Source organism: Rattus rattus, chromosome 12 (genome assembly GCF_011064425.1).
Source record: "Rattus rattus isolate New Zealand chromosome 12, Rrattus_CSIRO_v1, whole genome shotgun sequence".
NCBI classification, from domain to species: Eukaryota; Metazoa; Chordata; class Mammalia; order Rodentia; family Muridae; genus Rattus; species Rattus rattus.
In genome coordinates, this window is record NC_046165.1 from 48029722 (window position 1) to 48042336 (window position 12615).

The following is a 12615-nucleotide window of genomic DNA, read 5'->3' on the forward strand; positions in this document are numbered from 1 at the left end:
GTGTCTTTTAGAATGGGAAAATACACTTTTAGTTCATATATTTTGAGGTGGGAAGATCCACCTTTAATCTGGGACGCACGTTTCCTGGAAGCCTATTTAAGAACATGGAAGAAGGAAGCTTGCTGTCTTGGCCTATTGCTCTTGCCCTCACTAGCAAGTCCATTTCGTCACTGGCATTAAAGGCTACTTCTTTAGGATTCTGTTGTACACTAAAGCCTAGCTGAGACATCTAGCCTCATGGACTGAACCAACTACTGGATTATTGGACTTTCTACTGGTAAGCAACCATTGTTGGACTAGCTAGACCACAGCCTGTAAAACATTCTAATTAATTCCCTTTCTCTCTGTTTTTCTGTTTCTTTGTTTCTCCATTTCTCTGTTTCGATCGATCGATAGATAGATAGATAGATAGATAGATAGATAGATAGATAGATAGATAGATTTTTAAAGTTTGAATCCTCTAAAGGACCCTGATTAATATGACATTTTAAAAATACAACCTGCTGGTTCCATTTAATATTGGTCATGTGTATATGTGTTCAGGGCTGACAGCTTGGGATTAGATAACCTTTTAGGAGGCTTGTCTTTCTCTCAGCACCCACTGGTTGCCTGTAACTCTTTATATATAGGTGTAGCTTTATGAGATTTTCTCTATCCATACTAGCATGTCAGTTGGTGTCATTATTTTTCAGATTATTTTAGGGAACCATATAGTTGGTATTTCATGGATCCAACTTCTCTGTCGCATATAAAAGGAACAACCTCACAGTAGATCCTGGCCCTCTGGCTCTTACAATCTTCCATCCTCTCTTGCAAATTGTTCCTTGAGCCTTAGGTGTAGGGATTGTGTTGTAAACAGGCACATCAGTGGTTCTTCACATTTTTTGACCAGCTGTGACTCTCTGTAATGTCCTTCTGCTACAGAAAGACATTTCTTTGATAAGGGACAGGAATCACCTTTCAGCACAAGAACTCTTGGGTTGCATTTCATGCACATCCCTGATGTAATAAGAGGTAAAACAGAAAGTTAGGGCCTACTTAAGAGCAAAGGTGTGTTCCCACCACCACCATCTTCGTCGTCACCATGATGCTTGTCACCACCATTGTTGCTTCAGGCACCTTTATGAGATGCTCACACTGTTCCACAATGACAGAATCACCCAAAGTGACATGACCTCAACTCATCACAGATGTTGACTACGCCCCCTCTTTCACAAATAGCAGCGCACCCGTGGTTCATGGCATCAGAGCTAAAAGCTATGAATGCTTTAAGAACCTATATTCCAAGAGAATTAATTACATAGGGAAAATGCTGACAACCTGCAAAGGGATTTTTTTAAAAGTAAATACACCAGCTTAGCAATTTTCATTCCTTACTTGTCATAAGCAACTGTTGGGGGAGAAGAAATGGGTAAACTTAGAGTATTTCTTGAAATAAGAAAACCATCACCACTCCTTAAATAATGAATTGTTCACTCCTCAAATACATTTCTGCCACTGGCTTGATTGATAATATTTGACATAAGTAGCTAAATCATTACAAGAAGAGTTGATAATGCCTGGGATATAGATTAATGGTGGAGTACCAGCCTCACAGGCAAAAGGTTTTGGGTTCAGTCCCCAGCATTGTAATATAATAACAATGGCAATAATAAAGCATGAATTCAGGGATTCATTTTTAAAGATTATTTGTTTAATATGAATATGAAATAATAGGTCTGGATCAGTGCCATTTTCACTGCTCGAAATTAATACGTCCTTAACAAGATTATAAATAGCAAAATTAAATCAAATTTCTTATTTGAAAGTCAGTCTATTTCGGTACAACAACTCTCCTAGACGTAATTACATATTACAATATTTTTTTTCTAATGTGCCCTCACCCGAGCTACATACTGTACCACAAATAGAATGGGGAAATGTGATTTCCCAGAAAATAGAATTAAACCAGGAAATCTATGAAGTATGGAGCATTTGTTCTGTCAGGTTTTTCTATAAAGAGCAAAATAAGAGATTTATGTCTTAAAGGTTTTTCTACTAAATTTAAAATACCTTAAACCAGATAACACTGTTATATAAAGCTAGCCATTTGAGTCTCTTGCTGTCCTGAGATTTTTTTAAGTAGACAAAACTTTGAGAATATGAACAGTAATAGAGACTTTACCTAGCAGGGATTGAAAATAAGTAGATAAAACACTCCTTGTTTTCATGGCATCTTTGTTATACGTATACGTTTGCTTTCCCTCCCTCTCCCCCTTCCTTCTTTCATGACTTTCTTTCTTTCCAAGACAGAGTCTCTAAACATAGCCTAGACTAATCCTGAATTAACCATGCAGTCCAGGTGAGCCTCGGTGATCCTCCTGCCTCAGCCTCCCAAGTGTTAGAATATTAGAGATGAGGCACCATCCCCAGTCTGAGTGATTATGGGATGATGTCACAGGTGAGGCAGGTGCAAGATAGAAGGAGGCCTGTCATTGGACGAGAAGAAAGGATGGGCGGGAGAAAAGTTTGAAGGAAGAGGAGGAGACTGGAACAGAAAGGAGGAAGAGACAGGAGGGAGAGAAGCCGTGGCAGGACAATATGGCGGGTGATGTGAAGATTCCGCTCTGTGTATTTACAGGTGGTTATGAATGTTCTTAAGGGATGGATGTGTATTGGGCTTTGTATGTTTAGGTGGGCAATTATATCTTATCAAGTGGGCCAAAGGTTATTGTGTTGTGTGTTCTTTCATGTGTAGATTTAAGTGTAAGAAAGCGTGCAGAGACTGGCCTGGGCCGCTACAGAGTTGGGATGTGTGTTTCTGGCATGGAAGCCTGCCTTGGGAACTGGATAGGTAGAGAGATTGGTGTGAACACTTAGTTTTTTTTTCCTTTTTCTTTACATTTCAAATGTTATCCCCTTTCCTGGTTTCCCTTCTAGCAACTCCCTAGCCCATCCCCCTCCCCCTGCTTCTATAGGGTGCTTTCCTACCCACCCACCCAACAACTCCCTCCTTCCTCCCCACTCTGGCATTCCCCTACACTGGGGCATCGAGCCTTCACAGGACCAAGGGCTTCTCCTCCTATTGATGCCCAACAAGGCCATCCTTTGCTACATATGTGGGTGGAACCATTTTGATCAATCCATGTGTACACGTTGGTTGGTGGTTTAGTCCCTGGGAGCTCTGGGGGGGGGGTTGGTTGGTTGATATTGTTGTTCTTCCTATGGGGTTGCAAACCCCCTCAGCTACCTCGGTCCTTTCTCCTCCCTTGGGGACCTGGTGCTCAGTCCAATGGTTGGCTGCGAGCATCTGCCTCTGTCTTTGTCAGGCTCTGGCAAAATCTCTGAGGAGACAGCTATATCAGGCTCCTGTCAGAGTGTACTCTTCCCATCCACAATACAATCTACTTAGTATGTATAATGTTACTTGTATGTATGTTTTCAATGCCTATGACCATTGCATTTGATAAGCAATTGGTGGGCTTTTCCCTGGGGAAGACTGTTTCTCCCCTCTCAGCATTGCTTAGTTACTTGTCGTCTAAGTTAGGGTTATTATTGCAGTGATAAAATGGCATCACTAAAAGCAAATGTGGGGAGGAAAGGGTTTATCTGGCTTACATATCCAGAGTCACAGCCCACTAAGAGAAGCCAAGGCAGGAACTCAAACGGGGCTGGAACCAGAGGCAGGAGCTCATGCGGAGGCCATGGAGGGGTGCTGCTTACTGGTTTGCTCCCCTTGTTTGCTCAGCCTGCTTTCTTACAGCACCTAGGACCACCAGCCCAGGGATGGCCCCACCCACAATAAACCCTCCCACATCAATTACTAATTAAGGAAAGGTCCTACAGGCCTGCCTACAGCCTGATCTTACGGAAACATTTTCTCAACCAAGGCTCCTCCTCTCAGAAGACTCTTGCTAGTGTCCAGTTGACTTAAAACCAGCCAGTGCACCTGTAGTTCTTTGTGCAGGGCTGGAGGCCATTTGGGCTTTCTCCTGTCCACATTAACATGACTTCTGCTGTGCTCCGTGTTCAACTCATGTTTCAGCAGTCATGTTGGTGAGACTATGGGTGTAGCTTCTGACCGACATCACCAGGAGACACAATCTCACAGCAAATTTCCTGCTACTCTGACTCTTACAGTCTTTCCACCCCTTCTTCCACAATGTTCTCAAAGCTTTAGGTTCAGAAGCGTTTTTGTAGATATATACATGGGACTGGACTCCACAACTGCGTTTTGATTGGTTGTGGTTTTTATGTAATGGTGTCCAACTGTGGCAAAGGGAATCTTCTTTGATGAGGGTCAAGGACAACAGTTACCTGCAGTTATAAGGACAAATACTTAGAATGCAGTTAGGGATTATCTTGGTTTAGTGAGGTAATAGTTGTAAGTTCTCCTTCAAAACCCATGATTTCACTAACCCTAAGTAGTTGGCTATGTGTTCAGACCAGGTTATGTTTTCCCTCTTGTTGAGCGGGTCTTAAGTCCAATTAGAGAGCTGTTCATTAATGCCACTATGGCACCCTTAGGGTTATTGTGCCATGCTGGTTGTCACTATGGCTCATAGGTGTCTATGTGTGTGTTTGTATATATATGTGCATGATTGTTTGTGCATGAACAAGTAGGTGCACATGCACGTGGAGGCCAGAGGTTAACATTGGCTGTCTCCCTCAGTCCCACTCCTCCTTCATTTTAGACAGAGTTTCTTGCTAAACCTGAAGAACATCATTTGATCTAGACTGGATGGCCAACAGGCTGTAAAGATCCTCCTGTCTGCCTTCCTAGCACTGGGTCTACAGGCACCTGGCTTTTTGTATGGATACTAAAGGTGGACCTCTGGTCCTTGTGCACAAGCAGGCATTTAACCAACCAAGCCATCTCCCCAGCCCTTAACCTGATGTATTTTTTGTGCTATGGGTCAAAGAGACAATGGCAGGAAAAGACAAAACCCTTTATTTGTACTTATGGCAAAAGAGAAAAGACTAGAAATATATCTTTAAACAGCATAGTGCTTCCCCTCATGGCTAAACTAGCTGCTATCATTTCCAGGGCACAGTCAATGCCTAGAAGGGAGCTGCTGTCCCTAAGGATGGTGGTGCCACTGCTTGGTAATGTCTTAGGGTTTCTATTGCTGTAATGAGACACCATGACCAAAAAGCAGGACAGGGAGGAAAAGGTTTATTTGGCTTACACTTCTGCAGCACTGATCATCATGGAAAGAACTCAGGGCCGGAACTCAAACAGGACAGGAACCAGGAGGCAGGAGCTGACACAGAGGCTACAGAGGGATGCTGCTGACTGGCTTGCTCCCATGGCTTTCTTATGCAACCTACCACCACTAGCCTAGGGAGGGCACCGCCCAGAGTGGGCTGAGCCCTTCAATGATCACTAGTAGAAAATGCCTCACAGCTACATCTTATGGAAACATTTTCTCAATGGAGGTTCCTTAACTCTAGCTTGTGTCAGGTTGACATAAAACTAGCCAGGACAGTCATACCTCTAAATCTGTGAAAGATTTCCCTAGCCTAGAACAAGAGCAAGGAAAATGCCAGTTACACAGCAGCTCCTAGCTAACACAGTGTGCTGTATCCTGAGATAAAAGTAAGAACATCTTAGCAGCCCAATAAAAAATTTAAACTAAAATTTCCAAAGAGTAAACAGCTTAAAATACTTTATTTAAACCCATTTCACTGATTTAAGCTGCACCCTCCAAAAATTACAGCTGTCATAAACCTCTTTACGAAGCTTTATATTTTAACTGAGATGAAGCATGGCCACTGCAGTAAGTAATCGCTTAAACTACCCATAAGTCTTAGCTTTCTGTTTTCCACCTGTAGAATCCCTTTCTCCCTCTTCCCCTATGGAGTTGCAAACCCTTTTCCCTAGCTATGTGGGGAAACCATTTCATCCAAAGGAACCCATGCACATAGATAAGCCTCATCTTTTGTTAATCAGTCCACCTAACCCTGCCACAGTCTTATCATCCTCCCATTCTTCAGGTAGAGAAACTGAGCCTTGCAGGTGTTCAGAAAATGTCCCACCATCACGCAGTACTTACATTGCAAAGAGGGACTTTGAAGTTTGGATTCTGATTACCTGTAAAAAAGAATCAATACAGCCTATTGTTCTGCCACGCTGAGACGGGATACCTGTGTCCTGGAATAGGCAGGCAGCTGGCGCTATTTCTCTTTTCCCCTCTGGGTGCTTAGAAATATCAGCTTAGCTCAAGAGAACTCAGGAAAAGGTTTCAGAGGAAGTCCATAGAAAGTTAAGAGCCAGCAGAGTGTTGTGCACACACAGACTTAAAGTACCTGTGGTCAGGCATCAAAGTGAGAAGGAAGAGGAAAGAGAAGAGGTTTGTGCACGTAAGTATAAGTGTGCACCTGCGTTGAGGTCCAGAGATCCCCTGAAAAGCTGTTTCTGGACCAAAGATGCCCAGCTTTTTCTCTGATCTTAACGCCCAGCATAGCATAGATCTCTCCCCAGTCTCTGCCTTCAGGAATTCTCTGGATGGATCCAAGTAAAGGCAAGCTCTTTTCAGAACTATTATTTGTTATTTTATTAGTGTTGTTTTAATAACTATAATGTTATTTTTAAACCATTGACCTCTTCATATTTATTTAACATTCACAATATTCGATAGCGATAAAGATTCTAATAAGAATTTCCAGCTTTCTGACATTGTGACATGAAAACGTCAACTACAAAAACGTGTCAGGCCACATTCATAGCTCCTGGGACACACCTGCCTCTAGCTTTATTAGTAGTAATATTAATAGTCTGGATTCCAGAAAATCAGTTATTCAGTCTACCATGCTCTACTGTGGTCTATCTGAGTTCAAAGGAAATGAACGGCCACAAAAGATGGCAGCCGCGGAGTCATCTCCCAGACACTGGGTCTGACTTGCCTCTTCTCTTAGCTCTTGCTTCTTTCCTCTTTGACATAAAGACACAAGCCCAGAGAGACAACAGGGACTACTACATACTTGAATAATCTTGAATACAGAGGGAAAACTAAAGTCAAATAAAGTCACCAGGATACTGATGGATGCCTACAGAGCAAGGAGGCCATTGCAGCACTGAAGGAAGAACCTGGGTGTGTCTGACATCGAGCCTTGCTCTCATGGCCCCAGGGGTTGCTCTGCAGATGTAGTTAATCATCTTCCTGAGCAGTCAAATCGATGCCTATGACCTTTCCTTCCGCTGTCTTTTCCTTCTGTGACTCCCTCAATCCCTATAGTTGAGAGAAAAGACAATGGAATCATTTCCTTGGGGTGGGGGATGAGGGCAGGCATATAAAGCAGGTTAAGACATTATGTGCTATTCAAGTAGAATTCCCTAATAAAATTATGAGTAGATAGCATAATTATAAAATTTATCACTTCGAGTTTTTAACACACACATGTCTTTATTCAATTGATTCTAGTGTCCATTCATTGTCTAATAGAGAATGTGCAGTAAATGACTCCTGAATGAAGGGGAATATGTGTTTCTATATCCAGGATAGGGGAGATGGTGACTGTTGAACTTTCACAAGTAAGCTCACTGAGAAAAATATCCGACGTTACCTAGAACATAGAATTGTTACATATCTATTGATAGGTCCTCAAGTTAAACATGAAATACTCAAAACCTGATGATTGTCTAAAACACTTCAGTGTCAGCGTGAACTGAACCGACTGTGTTAGGAAGTCCGGGAGCCATCAAGTAGCCATTGTGCCGGTGGGAGAGGCCCACACCGACGGCCTTCTAGAGTTTCTCTTCCAGGAGACAGCAAACAATCCCTCCCTTAGCCTGCCTCTCAGGTTAAAAGGAGATGGGAAGTGTGGGGCCAGTCAGGGAGCACTGGCAGAGTCAGGGGCTGAACTTGAAACCCTTCCAACAGATATGGGTCAATGTGGACTGTGCTTAAAAGACAAACTAGAGCCTGGAGGTCCTCGGGTTTCAGGGACGCTGAAGTACCTGCCTCTGGCAGTCCACTGTTCTGAGGGCACCCGAAGCTTCCTTCTGGCTGTACCTTTCTTGGCCAGGAAAATGACATCTAAGTGAGTAACTCTCTATTTAAAGGGGCCAATGATCTTTGTGATTTTTCTAGGTCTTTTTTTTTTCCTTTCAGGAAAGGTGTTCTAACCCTCGTCAAGGGATGAGTGTCCCCACTGTGGAGATTAGTAGCTCATGCGTCTCACCCTACATGGACTGCTGTATCACACAGCACATGCCGAGTAGGTCCATGGGGACTTTTTCTTTCTGGAGATGGGGTGGGGATCACTCTGTTGGGAGCACAGTGGGAAGAGAACAGAGGAGAATAGCAATAAGAAGCTCTTTCAGTGTAAATGAGAAGAAAAAAGGGAGGAATCCTGTGTAGGAAGAAGAGACACTCAAGTAAGTCAACATGCACGTCAGACATACAGTTCCCAGGAGTTAGCTATTAATTGTACACGAATGAAGCAAGCGGGGGAGGGAGCTATAACTTGAAATGGTTATTAGGTAGTGGGACCACATTCCAAAGGAGGGTGAGTAGAACTGGTTACTCACCGGCCACGCCGAGATTGAGGTTCTGTGGGACTTAGTTGGAGACAAGATTAGTATCCTCCAGTACGATGGATGTGGGACCCCTAAAATAATCAATGGGGGCTGGGAGGGAAGTAGAGAACCCAAATAGCCTTATCATGAAAGAAGCAGAAATCTTTTTTTTTTTTTTTTAAGAAGCAGAAATCTTAACAAATCATCAGCATTTAACACCCGTGAAACCCTGGGTTCAGTTCTCAGCACCGGCCAAGCGAAAAGACGTCAGTAATGAAGGATGACATAACACCCACCAGGCCTAGAAACACATGGTGACTAACAAGAGCTATCTCCATGGTGTGAGGAAGGTAGAGCCGGAGGACGAGGCTTCAGGAGTGAAGAATGAATGTGAATGAATGAATGAATGAATGAATGATGGGTGAAAAGTGAAGGAAGGAAGGAGTCTCCTTGTCTGCTAGGAGTCTGATGCAAAGAAGAAAGGGAGCTGGAGAGGGCCAGGTCAAGTGTCAAATAGGAGCCAAGAAGAGAGCCAATGTCATTATTTATGGAGGTAAACGACTGAGATGGGAAGAGAATGAGGATGTAGACAGCAGGAGGTTCTCAAGAATCAGGAATCAGGCTGTGTCCTAGAAGGATGAGTCCTTAGTATCCGTAAGGATAGAGGAAGCTATGAGAGCCGAGATCTCAGGAAGAGGACTGGCAGAGATCAAAAGACATGCGTGCGGAAGCACATCCATGTTGGCTTCTCTCTGTTTTCTCAAAATCTAAAATAAAATATTAAGTTTCACCTTTTTAAGAGGACAGGAATTCTGGGGAAGACAACTTGAGGAGAGGAAGGCAGGAGTGTATCGTTGCACTGTTTCTCCTCCATGGCAGTGTTTCTGGAGTTCTTGGACTGAGAACTTTCACACAGTAACTGTCTGTGACCATCACCCCTGTATGAGGCAGTGATGAGTGCTTCACACATGGGGAGAGCTGGGTCTCAAAGACCTCGATCACTGGGCTAAGGAAGAAGAACCAAGTCAGGTGGGGTGCTTGACCGCTATCTGTTAAACGCATGGGCTACGTAGGCTACACTCTCCAACCTGTTCCTCCTGAGTGTGATGCTTGTTTTCAACAGAATTTCTGCTAGTGGGTGTTCTCGTGCAGTCTTGGATCAGCCATAAACTCTAAAAACGTCACAATAATGGGAAACACAAGGCAAGGCTGGACAAGGACGTGCCAGGGCTACTCTGCTGACCCCAAACAGAAAAGCTACTTGCATGGTTGTGACTGATTGGGAAATGAGATTTAATTGGACAAAGCACTTAGAGCCCCAGCCCTGCACAGACCTCCCTGCATGAAGAAGCGTTGCAGCAGATGTGTGCTCAGTTTCAGTTTTACTGTGAATAATATCTGGATGGAAATTCCTGCCAAAACATCTCACTGAAGGATTTACAATAGACTTTCCAGGGCTCTAACTGAAGGGCGGCAGCTGATGTCAGCGTGCGTGTGCTGGCATTTGCCAGTCCATCCGGCTGAATAAAAGCTAACCGACTGTGTCTTTGGGAACGCCGCAAAGTCTTCATGGTTGTAAGTCAAAATCTAATATGTGCTCCCATCATTGTCGGCCCCAAAGAGAGACTGTACAAATAATAAAATGTCATGTAAGGTACAAACAGACCATTAGACTCCAAGTTCCGGTGGGAAGGGATTGAACTTTCCCCAGTATTCATTTCAGAGAACTAGCCAATGTTTGGCACCCAACATCAGCTAAAAATTTCATGTTGAACTGAGTTGAACTGCACCAACATTGCAGGTGGCTTTATTATTATTATTTTTTCCTCCTGGAGCAGAGCACAGAACTGTCACTGAAGGATGCCGTGAGCATGAACACTCTTAATTCATTATCAAGGTTCCGAATGAATTATTAACCCAAGAAAAGCATCCAGAACCAGAGTTGTCTGGAATTGCAATGGTGGAAAAACAGGAGTAACCCAGCTAGGTGGTCTCCCGACATCGTCACCCTCTTTCACCTTCAAGGCTCTCCCAAGCCATTACTCTAATTCTCACTCTATCCCTGACTTCCTGTTTGACCTCAGGAGAGTCACATAATCTCGGTTAGTGCTTAAGTTTCCCCTTCCATGAGAGCCAGGGGGGCCTGGCTGTGCAGCTAGCTCACAATCGGGCCTGAAAACTGGATGTGTTAACTCAGCCGTCCATCATTTCTGTAAGGCCAACGGAAATGAATCACAGACACAGAGCCCCACTGGGTTTCTCCAACTCATACCAAATTAGCCCTTTGGGAAGGCTAAGTCTGTGGAATGCAATGAAGGGGAAAGACAGGGAGCCCGTGATGGTTACGCTAAACTCAAAGGGGGAGAATCTCTGGCAACAAAGGGCATGGGGCAGGGTGGAGATACAAAGCTGGCTAGAATGGCTCAATAGCTTGCCCCCTTGGGGAGGACACACCAGCCTCTGCTTTTTTCTTTTTCCTTTTTAATAGATAAACACAAGAGACAGGATGTGAGCTCGCCAGCCTTTGTCACTTAAAATTAAGGGAATGTACACACAAGTTTGTAGAATAAATTAAAAATGATATAAATGTATATCATAAGACCTACAAGGGTGCTGAGAAAGAGGGCTGCACAGTATGTCTTAGACAGTGGTGACTAGTGAAGGCTGATGGGCCAAAAGACAGAGGCTGGGAGGGGATCACCTTGCCCAGGCTCCTTGTGCCCTGCGTCTGTTTTTCCCAGGGAGGAGAAAGATCTGCACAGATGAAGGCCCACATCCCTATGAGAACAATCTAGAAAGGTCCTGGGTAGACAGCACATGTTCAACACAACAGAATTTAGAAAGGACCCTGACAGAGTATGGTTATGGCTCTGGTCACAGCCCCGATAGGGGCACAGGCAGTTGGACACCTTGCAGAACCTGCATTGTCTAACCGTTGTTTAGGATAGGGGCCCTTGCTACTGGAAGGGCAGACTTGGAATGTGTCCGCATCACCTTCCTGGGCATGCTTGTGTGCAGGGTTCTCCAGGCACCAGAGGAAAGCCTTTGAGTCTGCAGCCCTTGCCGCTCAGCTCACAGCACCACCTGGGAAACAGCAGTAACTGATGAGCGCTTCAATCACACATAAAAGCCTCTATCGTTTTTATGAGCAACATTGTAAATCTTTTCTGTGGCATCCAAAGTGACTGATGAGGCGGGTCCTCTGGGAGGCTGAGTATCTCAGGAATCTCACATGTAACCGCAGCTTATGAATCTCTTTGTCTTGTGACACTATTTATGAGCTCCACGAGCCATAATAGGACTCGATATATTTGCAATGCGACGAAACATTAAAAACTGTCGACAGTGCTTCGCACATGCTTGGGAGAGAAAAGGGCGATCACTCAATGTTTAAAAGGGAAAAAATCGGGCAATTTCTGAGCAATAATACACTGTTTAAAGAACAATCCAGGGGTGAGGCAGGTAGCTTAGTCACTAAGGCACTTGCCATGCACGTGGGAGGGCCTGCTTTTGGTCCTTGGAACCCATGTTATACCAAGACAGGCATATATCTCTCTGAGACTTGCTATCCTGCTAAGGTATCCCAATCAGTGAGCCTCAGGCCAATGAAAGACCCTGTCTCCAAAACAAAACAAAAAAGTAGACGGTGTAGCAGTAGTTGGCTACAGTGCTTTGACTCCTGGTGGGACTCGCGCTCACACACACACACACACACACACACACACACACACACACACACACGTTAATTTTAAAACTCCTTGGACAGTTCAAAATTCTAGTCCTCGCCACGGCTAGTGTACATTTCCCTCCCGTAATCCTGGCTTAGCGCCCTCTAATTCTATATTTTATCTTTGTTGCCCTGGCTCCTCCTAGGGACTCTCTAGTCTTTGCTGCCGAAGATGCTTCTGGGCAGCCCTTTCGGGGGTGGGGAGTGGGGGGTGGGGCGCATTCTTCTCACCCACATTTCAGATGATTTTCCTTCTGCAGCTCTAGATTTGATCTGTCTCCCTCCAAATCATGGTGATTCTCTTGTGTCCTTTTCTCCAGTTCCTAATCCATGTAAATCTAAAGGTCCCGTCCATCCGGTCTCCCTCTGCCCAGCCATAGGCTGTGCG